Genomic DNA, 14,094 nt, shown 5'->3' on the forward strand with positions numbered 1-14,094 from the left:
AGCGATCCTTAGAACATGGAGAAAGAAATATCCTCAGGTAAAATCCAGAAGGAAGCTTTCTGTGAAACTAATCTGTGTCATCTTAATTCCCCTCACTTATTTAAGTCTCTCCTTACGTTTTATAAGCCTGTGTATGTTTAGCGTGTGATGGGACATTCGGGATCACTTTGAGGCTTAAGTTGAAAAAGGATATATGTTCCAAACGAACCTTGAGAGAAGGTTTCCGATGAACTGCTTTGTGACGTGTGCATTCCACTCACGGTGTTATACCTCTCTTCTCATACAGCGTCAGGGAAACCCTCTTTGAGAAACAGGTACCAAATGATATTCGGGAGCATGTTGATGCCGCTGATGAAAAGGGAAATAGCCTCCGACAAAACCTGGAAAAAAGCTTTCTTTTAAACTACTCTGTGATATGTGTAATCATCTCACAGAGATAAACGTTTCTTTACATTACACAACTTTAAAACTGTCATGTACGGATCCACGAAGGGACTTTCAGGAGCACACTCAGGACTATGGTGAAAAAGGAAATATCTTCAGAGAAAAACTGGAAAGAAGCTTTCTGTGAATCTGATTTTTGCTATGTTTATTCCTCTCACATAGATGAAGCTTTCTTTACATTACACAGCTTGGAAACTCCCTCATGGATGGATCCATGAAGGGATATTTGGGATCACATTTGGTCCTATGTTCAAATAGGAAATAGAGTCAGACAAAAACTGGAGAGAAGCTTTCTGAGAAACTGCTTCGTGATGTGTGCATTCCACTCAGGGAGTTTTAATGTTCTTCTCATAACACACAGTTTTAACACTGTTCCTGTAAAACCAAAAGAGTGATATTTGGAGCACACTGAAGACTATGGCAAAAAGTGAAATGTCACCCAATAAAAAACAGAAAGAAGCACTCGAAGAAATTGCTCTCTGACATGCCCATTCTTTTCACAGGGTTAAAGCTTACTCTACATTTCCCAGTTTGAAAGTCGGCCTCTTAGGGTTCTGTGAAGGGATAGTAAGTGGCAACCGGAGGCCTCTGTCGAGTCAGGAAATATCTCCCACCAAAAATTGGATAGAATCATTCTGCGCAACTCTTTTGTGATGTTTGTATTCACCTCAAAGGGTTAAATTATTTTTTGTCATGAGCAGTTTGAAATGACAGTTTCTGTGGAATCTGAGAAAGGACATTTGGAGATGCTCTTTAGAATATCCTGAAAAAAAAAATAACCTCAGAAAGAAACCAGAAGGAAGCTTTCTGTGAAACTGCTCTGTGTCACGTGACTTCTGCAGACACAATTAAGTTTATCTTTTCACTGAGCGGTATCATAACACTATTTTTGTTTAGACAGCGAAGGGATATTCAGGAGTGATTTGAGAGTTACGGTGAGAAAGGAAAAGTCTTCAGATAGAAACTGGATAGAAGCTGTCTTAGGAGCTCCTTTGTGATGTGCATATTCCATTCACAGAAATATACCTTTCTTCTCCAAGAGGATTTCGGAATCCCTTTTGGAGAAAAAGCTACCAAGAGACGTTCGGGAGTGTAGGGATGGCTATGGTGAAAAAGGAAATATCCTCAGAGAAAACCGGAAAGAAGTTTTCTGTGAAACTGCTTCATGTTAGATATATCTATTCATCTCGCATAGTTCAAACCTTTCTTATATTACACAGTTTGGAAACTCCAACATGCACGAATGTGCGAAGGGACATTTGGGAGCACATTCAGGCCTATGGTGAAAGAGGACTTATCTTCAGATAAAACCTGGATAGATGCTTTCTGAGAAACTACTTGTGATGTATGCATTCCACTCAGGGAGTTATACCTCTTTTCTCACAAGGCAGTGTTTAAACACTGTTCCTGTGTAATCGAAAAATTGATATTTCACAGCGCACTGAGGACTATGGCAAATAGTGAAATAAACTGAAATAAAATCGAGAAAGAAGCCTTCCAAATTCTGCTCTCTGATACATGCAATCACTTCACAGAATTTATGCTTACTCTACGTTGCCCAGTTTCGAAATTCTGTCTTTGAAGTACCTGTGAAGGGATATTTAGTGACACCTGGAAGCTTCTGGTGAGCAAGGAAACATCTCCCGATGAAACCTGCAGAGTAATTTTCTGAGCAACTGCTTTGCGATGTGTGTATTCGTAGATTTAAACCATTCTTTGTATTGAGCAGATTGAAATCACTGTTTTTGTGGAATCTGAGGAAGGACATTTGGGAACGATCCTTAGAAAATGGAGAAAGAAATATCCTCAGGTAAAATCCGGAAGGGAGCTTTCTGTGAAACTACTCTGTGCTGTCTTAATTCCTCTTGCTTACTTATGCCTCTCCTTACATTGAGTAGCTTAATAACCCTGTGTATGTTTAGCGTGTGATGGGACATTCGGGAGCATTTTGAGGCTTATGGTGAAAAAGGAAATATGTTCAGACTGAAACTGGAGAGAAGCTTTCTGAGGAACTGCTTTGTGATGTGTGCATTCCGCTCACAATATAATACCTCTCTTCTCATACAGCGTCGAGGAAACCCTTTTGGAGAAACAGGTACCAAGTGATATTCGGGAGCATGTTGATGCCGATGATGAAAAGGGAAATAGCCCCAGAAAAAACCTGGAAAGAAGCTTTCTAGGAAACTACTCGGTGATATGTGTAATTATCTCACATCGATAAAGGTTTCCTTCCATTACACAGCTTGAAAACTGTCATGGACGGATGATGCACGAAGGGACTTTCAGGAGCACACTCAGGACTATGGTGAAAAAGGAAATATCTTCAGAAAAAAAGTGGAAAGAAGCTTCCTATGAATCTGCTTTTTTCTATGTTTATTCTTCTCATGTAGATGAAGCTTTCTTTACATTACGCAGCTTGGAAACTCCGTCGTGGATGGATCCATGAAAAGATATTTGGGATCACATTTGGTCCTATGGTCAAATAGGAAATAGAGTCAGATAAAAACTGGAGAGAAGCTTTCTGAGAAACTGCTTGGTGATGTGTGCATTCCACTCAGGGTTTTTAATGCTCTTCTCATAAAGCACAGTTTGAGCACTGTTCCTGTAAAACCAAAATATTGATATTCGGAGCACAATGAAGACAATGGCAAAAAGTGAAATGTTATCCAATAAAAAACAGAAAGAAGCACTCGAAGAAACTGCTCTCTGACATTCCCATTCTTTTCACAGGATTATAGCTTACTCTACATTTCCCAGTTTGAAAGTCGGCCTGTGATGTTCTGCGAAGAGATAATAAGGGGCAACCGGAGTCCTGCGTAGAGCAAGGAAATGTCTCCCATCGAAAATTGGAGAGAAGCTTTCTGAGCAAGTCTTTTGTGATGTTTGTATTCGTCTCAAAGAGTTAAATCATTCTCTGGAGTGAGCAGTTTGAAATCACTGTTTCTGTGGAATCTGAGTAAGGACATTTGGAGACGGTTTTAGAATATCCTGAAAAAGAAATAACTTCAGACAGAAACCAGAAGGAAGCTTTCTGTGAATCTGCTCTGTATCACGTGAATTCTGCTCTCACCGTTAAGCTTCCCTTTTCATTGAGAGGTATCATAGCACTGTTTTTGTTTAGACTGCGAAGGGATATTCAGGAGAGATTTGAGTGATACGGTGAGAAAGGAATCATCTTAAGATAGAAATTGGAGAGAAGCATTCCGAGGAGCTGCTTTGTGACGTGCGCATTCCACTCGCAGAAATATACCTTTCTTCTCCTAGAGTATTACGGAATCCCTTTTGGTGAAAAAGCTACCAAGAGACATTCGGGAGTATAGGGATGGCTATGGTGAAAAAGGAATTATCCTCAGACAAACCTGGAAAGAAGATTTCTGTGAAACTACTTTGTGCTGGAGATATCTATTCATCTCACATAGTTAAAACTTTTCTTATGTTACGCGGTTTGGAAACTTCATCATGCACGAATCTGCGAAGGGACTTTGGGGAGCACATTCAGGCCTAACGGTGAAAGAGAAGATATCATCAGATAAAAATTCGAAAGAAGCCTTCTGAGAAACTACTTTGTGATGTATGCTTTCCACTCAGAGAGTTTTACCTCTTTTCTCACAAGGCAGGGTTTGAACACTGTTCTTGTGAAACCGAAAAATTGATATTTTGGAGCTCGTGAGGACTATGGCGAATAGTGAAATATACTGAAATAAAAATCGAGGAAGAAGCATTCCAAGAATCTGCTCTCTGATATGTGCATTCACTTCACAGAATTTATGCTTACTCTATGTTGCCCAATTTCAAAATTCTGTCTTTGAAGAATCTGTGAAGGTACATTAAGTGACACCCGGAGGCTTGTGGTGAGCAAGGAAACATCTTCCAATGAAACCTGCAGAGTAACCTTCTGAGCAACTGCTTTGCAATGTGTGTATTTGTCTCCTAGATTTAAACTGTTCTTTGCATTGGAGCAGCTTGAAATCACTGTTTTTGTGGAATCTGAGGAAGGACATTTGAGAACGGTCCTTAGAACATGAAGAAAGAAATATCCTCAGGTAAAATCCTCAAGGAAGCTTTCTGTGAAACTACTCTGTGTCGTCTTAATTCTTCTCACTTAGTTAAGCGACTCCTTACGTTGAGTAGTTTTCTAACCCTGTGTATGTTTAGCGTGTGATGACACATTCAGGAGCACTTTGAGGCTTATGGTGAGAAAGGAAATATGTTCAAACCGAAACTGGCGATCAGCTTTTTGAGAAACTGCTTTGTGACGTGTGCATTCCACTCACAGAAATATACCTTTCTTCCACTAGAGGATTCCAGAATCTCTTTTGGAGAAAAAGCTACCAAGAGACATTCAGGAGTACAGGGTCGGCTATGGTGAAAAAGGAAATATCCTCAGAGAAAACAGGACAGAAGATTTATGTGAAACTGATTCTTGTTACATATATCTATTCATCTCGCATAATGCAGACCTTTCTTTTATTAAGCAGCTTGGAATCTCCTTCATGCACGAATCTGCAAAGGGACATTTGGGAGCACTGTCAGGCCTATGGTGAAAGAGGAGATATCTTCAGATATAACCTGGATGGAAGCTATCTGAGAAACTACTTGTGGTGTATGCATTCCGCTCAGGAAGTTATACCTCTTTTCTCACAAGGCAGTGTTTAAACACTGTTCCTGTGTAATCGAAAAAGTGATATTTCGGAGTGCATTGACGACTATGGCAAATATTGAAATATACTGCAATAAAATCGAGAAAGAAGAGTTTCAAGAATCTGTTCTCTGATATGTGCATTCACCTCACAGAATTTATGCTTACTTTATGTTGCCCAGTTTCGAAATTCTGTCTTTGAAGAATTGGTAAAGGTAAATTTAGTGACGCCCGGAGGCCTGTGGTGAGCAATGAAACATCTTCCAATGAAACGTGCAGAGTAACTTTCTGAACGACTGCTTTGAGATTTGTGTATTCGTCTCCTAGATTTAAACCGTTCTTTGGATTGGAGCAGCTTGAAATCACTTTTTGTGGAATCTGAGGAAGGACATATGGGAACAATCCTTAGAACATGGAGAAAGAAATATCCTCAGGTAAAATCCTCAAGGAAGCTTTCTGTGAAACTACTCTGTGTCGTCTTAATTCCTCTCACTTAGTTAAGCCACTCCTTACGTTGAGTAGTTTTCTAACCCTGTGTATGTTTAGCGTGTGATGGCACATTCGGGAGCACTTTGAGGCTTACGATGAGAAAGGACATATGTTCAAACCGAAACTGGAGAGCAGCTTTTTGAGAAACAGCTTTGTGACGTGTGCATTCCACTCACAGAAATATACCTTTCTTCCCCTAGAGGATTCCAGAATCCCTTTTGGAGAAAAAGCTACCAAGAGACATTCGGGAGTACAGGGTCAGCTATGGTGGAAAAGGAAATATCCTCAGAGAAAACAGGACAGAAGATTTATGTGAAACTGCGTCTTGTTACATATATCTATTCATCTCGCATAATGCAGACCTTTCTTTTATTAAGCAGCTTGGAAACTCCTTCATGCACAAATCTGCGAAGGGACATTTGGGAGCACTGTCAGGCCTATGGTGAAAGAGGAGATATCTTCAGATATAACCTGGATGGAAGCTATCTGAGAAACTACTTGTGGTGTATGCATTCCGCTCAGTAAGTTATACCTCTTTTCTCACAAGGCAGTGTTTAAACACTGTTCCTGTGTAATCGAAAATGTGATATTTCGGAGTGCATTGACGACTATGGCAAATATTGAAATATACTGCATAAAATCGAGAAAGAAGAGTTCCAAGAATCTGTTCTCTGATATGTGCATTCACTTCACAGAATTTATGCTTACTCTATGTTGCCCAGTTTCGAAATTCTGTCTTTGAAGAATCGGTAAAGGTAAATTTAGTGACGCCCGGAGGCCTGTGGTGAGCAAGGAAACATCTTCCAATGAAACCTGCAGAGTAACTTTCTGAGCGACTGCTTTGCGATGTGTGTATTCATCTCCTAGATTTAAACCGTTTTTTTGATTGAGCAGATTGAAATCACTGTTTTTGTGGAATCTGAGGAAGGACATTTGGGAACAATCCTTAGAACATGGAGAAAGAAATATCCTCAGGTAAAATCCAGAAGGAAGCTTTCTGTGAAACTACTCTGTGTCGTCTTAATTTCTCTCACTTAGTTAAGCCTCTCCTTATGTTGAATAGTTTTATAACCCTGTGTATGTTTAGCATGTGATGGGACATTCCGGAGCACTTTGATGCTTCTGGTGAAAAAGGACATATGTTCAGAACGAAACTGGAGAGAAGCTTTCAGAGGAACTGCTTCTTTGACATGTCCATTTCACTCACAGTGTTATACCTCTCTTCTCATACAGCGTCGGGGAAACCCTTTTGAAGAAACAGGTACCAAGTGATATTCTGGAGCATCTTGATGCCGAAGGTGAAAAGGGAAATAGCCTCAGACAAAAATTGGAAGGATGCTTTCTGGAAACTACTCTGTGATATGTGTAATCCTCTCACATAGATTCAGCTTTCTTTACATTACGCAGCTTGGAAATTCTCATGGACGGATCCACGAAGGGACCTTCGGGAGCACATACGGGACTACGGTTAAAAAGGAAATATCCAATTTTTTTTTCCCCAGCACCGTTCATTAAATAGGGAATCCTTTCCCCATTTCTTGTTTCTGTCAGGTTTGTCAAAGATCAGATGGCTGTAGATGTGTGGTATTATTTCTGAGGACTCTGTTCTGTTCCATTGGTCTATAGCTCTGTTTTGGTACCAGTACCATGCTGTTTTGGTTACTGTAGCCTTGTAGTATAGTTTGAAGTCAGGTAGCGTGACGCCTCCAGCTTTGTCCTTTTGACTTAGGATTGTCTTGGCAATGCGGGCTCTTTTTTGGTTCCATATGAACTTTAAAGCAGTTTTTTCCAATTCTGTGAAGAAAGTCATTGGTAGCTTGATGGGGATGGCATTGAATCTAGAAATAACCTTGGGGAGTATGGCCATTTTCACGATATTGATTCTTCCTATCCATGAGCATGGTATGTTCTTCCATTTGTTTGTGTCCTCTTTGATTTCACTGAGCAGTGATTTGTAGTTCTCCTTGAAGAGGTCCTTTACATCCCTTGTAAGTTGGATTCCTAGGTATTTTATTCTTTTTGAAGCAATTGTGAATGGAAGTTCATTCCTGATTTGGCTCTCTGCTTGTCTGTTACTGGTGTATAAGAATGCTTGTGATTTTTGCACATTAATGTTGTATCCTGAGACTTTGCTGAAGTTGCTTATCAGCTTAAGGAGATTTTGGGCTGAGACAATGGGGTTTTCTAAATATACAATCATGTCATCTGCAAACAGGGACAATTTGATTTCTTCTTTTCCTAACTGAATACCCTTGATTTCTTTCTCTTGCCTGATTGCCCTAGCCAGAACTTCCAACACTGTTAAATAGGAGTGGTGAGAGAGGGAATCCCTGTCTTGTACCAGTTTTCAAAGGGAATTTTTCCAGTTTTTGCCCATTCAGTATGATATTAGCTGTGGGTTTGTCATAAGTAGCTCTTACTATTTTGAGGTACATTCCATCAGTACAGAATTTATTGAGCGTTTTTAGCATGAAGGGCTGTTGAATTCTGTCAAAAGTCTTTTCTGCATCTATTGAGATAATCATGTTGTTCTTGACTTTGGTTCTGTTTATATGCTGGATTATGTTTATTGATTTGCGAATGTTGAACCAGCCTTGCATCCCAGGGATGAAGCCCACTTGATCATGGTGGATAAGCTTTCTCATGTGCTGCTGAATCCAGTTTGCCAGTATTTATAAGTAGAAAGCTGAAACTGGATCCTTTCCTTACTACTTATACGAAGATTAATTCAAGATGGATTAGAGACTTAAATGTTAGACCTAATACCATAAAACCCCTAGAAGAAAATCTAGGTAGTACCATTCAGGACATAGGCATGTGCAAGGAATTCATGTCTAAAACACCAAAAGCAACGGCAGCAAAAGCCAAAATTGACAACTGGGAGCTAATTAAACTAAAGAGCTTCTGCACAGCAAAATAAACTACCATCAGAGTGAACAGGCAACCTACAGAATGGGAGAAAATGTTTGCTATCTACTCATCTGACAAAGGGCTAATATCCAGAATCTACAAAGAACTCAAACAAATATACAAGAAAAAAACAAACAACCCCATCAAAAAGTGGACAAAGGATATGAACAGACATTTCTCAAAAGAAGACATTCATACAGCCAACAGACACATGAAAAAATGCTCATCATCACTCGCCATCAGAGAAATGCAAATCAAAACCACAATGAGTTACCATCTCACACCAGTTAGAGTGGCAATCATTTAAAAATCAGGAAACAACAGTTGTTGGAGAGGATGTGGAGAAATAGGAACACTTTTACACTGCTGGTGGGATAGTAAACTAGTTCAACCATTATGGAAAACAGTATGGTGATTCCTCAAGGATCTAGAACTAGATGCACCATATGACCCAGCCATCCCACTACTGGGTATATACCCAAAGGATTATAAATTAGTCTACTACAAAGACACATGCACACGTATGTTTATTGCGGCACTATTCACAATAGCAAAGACTTGGAATCAACCCAAATGTCCGTCTGTGACGGACTGGATTAAGAAAATGTGGCACATATACACCATGGAATACTATGCAGCCATAAAGAAGGATGAGTTTGCGTCCTTTGTAGGGACATGGATGCAGCTGGAAACCATCATTCTTAGCAACCTATCACAAGAAGAGAAAACCAAACACTGCATGTTCTCACTCATAGGTGGGAACTGAACAATGAGATCACTTGGACTCGGGAAGGGGAACATCACACACTGGGGCCTATCATGGGGAGGGGGGAGGGGGGAGGGATTGCATTGGGGAGTTATACTTGATATGAATGATGAATTGATGGGTGCTGACGAGTTGATGGGTGCAGCACATCAACATTGCAGAAATATACATATGTAAGAAACCTGCACGTTATGCACATGTACCATAGAACTTAAAGTATAAGAAAAAATTTAAAAAAAAGGATATATCTTCAGATAAAAACTGGGTAGAGGCTTTCTGTGAATCTGCTTTTTGCTATGTTAATTCATCTCACATAGATGAAGCTTTCTTTACATTACGCAGCTTGGAAACTCCCTTGTGGTTGGATCCACAAAGGGATATTTGGGATCACATTCGGGCCTAGGGTGAAATAGGAAATATAGGCAGATAAACACTGGAGAGAAGCTTTCTGTGAAACTGCTTGATGTGAGCATTTTAATCAGGGAGTTTTAACTTTCTTCTCATAAGACACAGTTTAAACACTGTTCGTGTACAACCAAAACAGTGATATTCAGAGCACATTGAAGACTATGGCAAAAAGTGAAACCTCGTCTAATGCTAAACAGAAAGAAGCACTCGAAGAAACTATCTCTGACATGTCGATACTTTTCACAGGGTTAACCTTTACATTTCCCATTTTGAAAGTCGGTCTTTGAGGGTTCTGCGTAGGGATAGTAAGTGGCGACCAGAGGCCTGTGTTAGGCAAGGAAATGTCTTCCATCAAAAATCGGAGAGAAGCTTCCTGTGCAACTCTTTTGAGATGTTTGTATTCATCTCATATAGTTAAATCATTCTTTGGATTGAGCAGTTGGAAATCACTGTTTGTGTGGAATCTGAGAAAGGACATTTGGAAACACTCTTCAGAATATCCTCAAAAAGAAATAACCTCAGAGAGAAAGCAGAAGGAAGCTTTCTGTTAAACTGCTCTGTATCACATGTATTTTGCTCACACAGTTAAGCTTCTCTTTTCATTGACCTGTGTCATAACACTGTTTTTGTTTTGTCTGCAAAGGGATATTCAGGAGTGCTTTGAGGCTTACAGTGAGATAGGAAACAACCTCAGAGAGAAACTGGAGAGAAGCTATCTGAGGAGCTGCTTTGTGACGTGTGCATTCCACTCAGAGAAATATACCTTTCTTCTTTTAGAGGATTCCGGAATCCCTTTTGGAGAAAAACTACCAAGAGATATTCGGGAGTATATCGATGACTATGGTGAAAAAGGAATTATCCTCAGAGTAAAACTGGAAAGAGGAATTCTGTGAAACTACTTTGTGTTAGATATATTCATTTGTCTCGCATAGTAAAAACTTTAACTGTATTACGCAGTTTGGAAACTCTGTCAGACACAGATCCACGAAGGGAAATTCGGGAGCACATTCAGGCCTATGGTGAAAGAGGAGATATCTTCAGATAAAAACTCGATAGAAGCTTTCTGAGAAACTACTTTGTGATGTATGCATTCCACTGAGGGAATTATACCTCGTTTCTCACAAGGCAGTGTTTAAACAGTTCTTGTGAAACCGAAAAAGTGATATTTCTGAACGCCTTGAGGAATATATCGAATAGTGCAATATACTGAAATAAAATCGAGGAAGAAGCATTCCAGGAATCTGCTTCCTGATATTTGCATTCACTCCACAGAGTTAATGCTTACTCTATGTTACCCAGTTTCGAAATTCTGTCTTTGAAGTATCTGTGAAGGGATATTTAGTGATGCCTGGAGGCTTGTGGTGAGCAAGGAAACATCTTCCGATGAAACCTGCAGAGTAACATTCTGAGAAACTGCTTTGCAATGTGTGTATTCGTCTCCTAGATTTAAACCGTTCTTTGGATTGAGCAGATTTAAGTCACTGTTTTTGTGGAATCCGCGAAAGGACATCTGTGAACGATCCTTAGAATATGGAGAAAGAAATATCCTCAGGTAAAATCCAGAAGGAAGCTTTCTGTGAAACTACTCTGTGTCGTCTTAATTCCTCTAACGTAGTTAAGCCTCTCCTTAAGTTGAGTAGTTTTATAACCCTGTGTATATTTAGCGTGTGATGGCACATTCGGGAGTACTTTGAGGCTTACAGTGAAAAAGTAAATATGTTCAGACCGAAACTGGAGAAAAGCTTTCTGAGGAACTGCTTTGTGACGTGTGCATTCCACTGACAGTGTTATACCTCTCCTCTCATAAAGTGTCGGGGAAACCGTTTTGGAGAAACAGGTACCAAGTGATATTCGGGACCGTGTTGATGCCAATGATGAAAAGGGAAATAGCCTCAGACAAAACCTGGAAAGAAGGTTTCAAGGAAACTAATCTGTGATATGTGTAATCATCTCACAGAGATAAAGGATTCCTTACATTACACAGCTTGAAAACTGTCATGGAGAGATCCACGAAGGGACTTTCAGGAACACACTCAAGACTATGGTGAAAAAGGAAATACCTTCAGATAAAAACTGGAAAGAAGCTTTCTGTGAATCTGCTTTTTTCTTTGTTTATTCTTCTCACATAGTTGAAGCTTTCTTTACATTACACAATTTGGAAACTCCCTCGTGGATGGATCCACGAAGGGATATTTGGGATCACATTCGGGTCTATGGTCAAATAGGGAATATAGTCAGATAAAAACTGGAGAGAAGCTTTCTGAGAATCTGCTTCGTGATGTGTGCATTCCACTCAGGGAGTTTTAACGTTCTTCTCATAAGGCGCAGTTTGAACACTGTTCCTGTAAAACCAAAATAGTGATATTCGGATCACATTGAGGACTAAGGCAAAAAGTGAAATCCCGTCCAGTAAAAAACAGAAAGAATCACTCAAGGAATCTGGTCTCTGACATGCCCATTCTCTTCCCAGGGTTAATGATTACTGTATATTTCCCTGTTTGAAAGTCGGCCTCTGAGGGTTCTGCGAAGGAATATTAAGCGGCAACCGGAGGCCTGAGTCTAGCAAGGAAATGTCTCCCATCGAATATTGGAGAGAAGCTTTCTGCACAACCATTTTGTGATGTTTGTGTTCATCTCGAAGAGTTAAAACATTCTTTGGATTGAGCAGTTTGAAATCACTGCTTCTGTGGAATCTGAGAAAGGACATTTGGAGACGCTCCGTAGAATATCCTGAAAAAGACATAACCTCAGAGAGAAAGCAGAAGGAAGCTTTCTGGGAAATTGCTCTGTGTCACGTGAATTCCGCTCACACAGTTGAGCTTCTCTTTTCATTGAGTTGTATCAACACTGTTCTTGTTCAGTCTGTGAAGGGATATTCTGCAGGGCTTTGAGGCTTATGGTGACAAAGGAAACGTTTTCAGATAGTAACTGGAGAGAAGCATTCTGAGGAGCTGCTTTGTGACGTGTGCATTCCACTCACAGAAATGTACCTTTCTTCTCCTAGAGGATTCCACAAGCCATTTTGAAGAAAAAGTGACCAAGAGATATTCAGGAGTACAGCGACGACTATGGTGAAAAAGGAAATATCCTCAGAAAAACCTGGAAAGAATATTTCTGTGAAAATGCTTCGTGTTAGATATATTTATTCATTTTGCATAGTTCAAACTATAATTATATAACGAAGTTTGGAAACTCTATTCTGCACAGATCCATGAAGGGACATTCAGGAGCACATTCAGGCCTACAGTGAAAGAGCAGATATCTTCAGATAAAAACTGGATGGAAGTTTTCTAAGAAATTACTTTGTGATGCATGCATTCCACTCAGGGAGTTATACCTCTTTTCTCACAAGGCAGTGTTTGAACACTGTTCCTGTGAAACCAGAAAAGTGATATTTCAGAACGCATTGAGGACTATGGCGAATAGTGAAATATACTGAAATAAAATCGCAGAAGAAGCGTTCCAAGAATGTGCTCTCTGATACGTGCATTCACTTCACAGAGTTGATGCTAACTCTATGTTGCCCAGTTTCGAAACTCTGTCTTTGAAGAATCTGTGAAGGGATATTTAGTGACGCCTGGAGGCTTGTGGGTGAGGAATCGTTTTCTGATGAAACCTACAGAGAATCGTTCTGACCAACTGCTTTGCAGTGTGTGTATTCGACTCCTAGAGTTAAACCATTCTTTGGATTGAGTTGCTTGAAATCACTGTTTTTGTGGAATCTGAGGAAGGACATCTTTAGAATACAGGGAAAGAAATATCCTGAGGTAAAATGCAGAAGGAAGCTTTCTGTGAAACTGCTTTGTGTGATCTTAATTCCTCTTACTAAGATAAGCCTCTCCTTTCATTGAGCAGTTTTCTAGCCCTGTGTATGTTTAGTGTGTGATGGGATATTTAGAAGCACTTTCAGGCTATCGGTGAAAAAGGAAATATGTTCAGACGGAAACTGGAGAGAAGTTTTCAGAGGAACTCCTTTGTGACGTGTGCATTCCAGCCACAGTGTTATACCTCTCCTTTCATACAGCGTGGGAGAAACCATTTTGGAGAAACAGGTACCAAATGATACTCGGGAGCGTGTTGATTCCGATGATGAAAAGGGAAAGAGCCTCAGACAAAAACTGGAAAGAAGCTTTCTAGGAAACTACTCTGTGATATGTGCAATCAGCTCACGTAGATAAAGCTTTCTTTACATTATGAAGCTTGGAAACTGTCATGGACGGATCCACGAAGGAGCCTTCGGGAGCACATTCTGCACTACGGTGAAAAAGGAAATATCTTCAGATAAAAACTGAAAAGAAGCTTTCTGTGATTCTGCTTCTTGCTGTGTTTATTCATCTCTCATAGATGAAGCTTTCTTTACATTACACAGCTTGGAAACTCCCTCGTGTTTGGATCCATGAATGGATATTTTGGATCACCTTCGGGCCTATGGTGAAAG

The sequence above is a fragment of the Rhinopithecus roxellana genome, chromosome 3 (genome assembly GCF_007565055.1).
Source record: "Rhinopithecus roxellana isolate Shanxi Qingling chromosome 3, ASM756505v1, whole genome shotgun sequence".
NCBI classification, from domain to species: Eukaryota; Metazoa; Chordata; class Mammalia; order Primates; family Cercopithecidae; genus Rhinopithecus; species Rhinopithecus roxellana.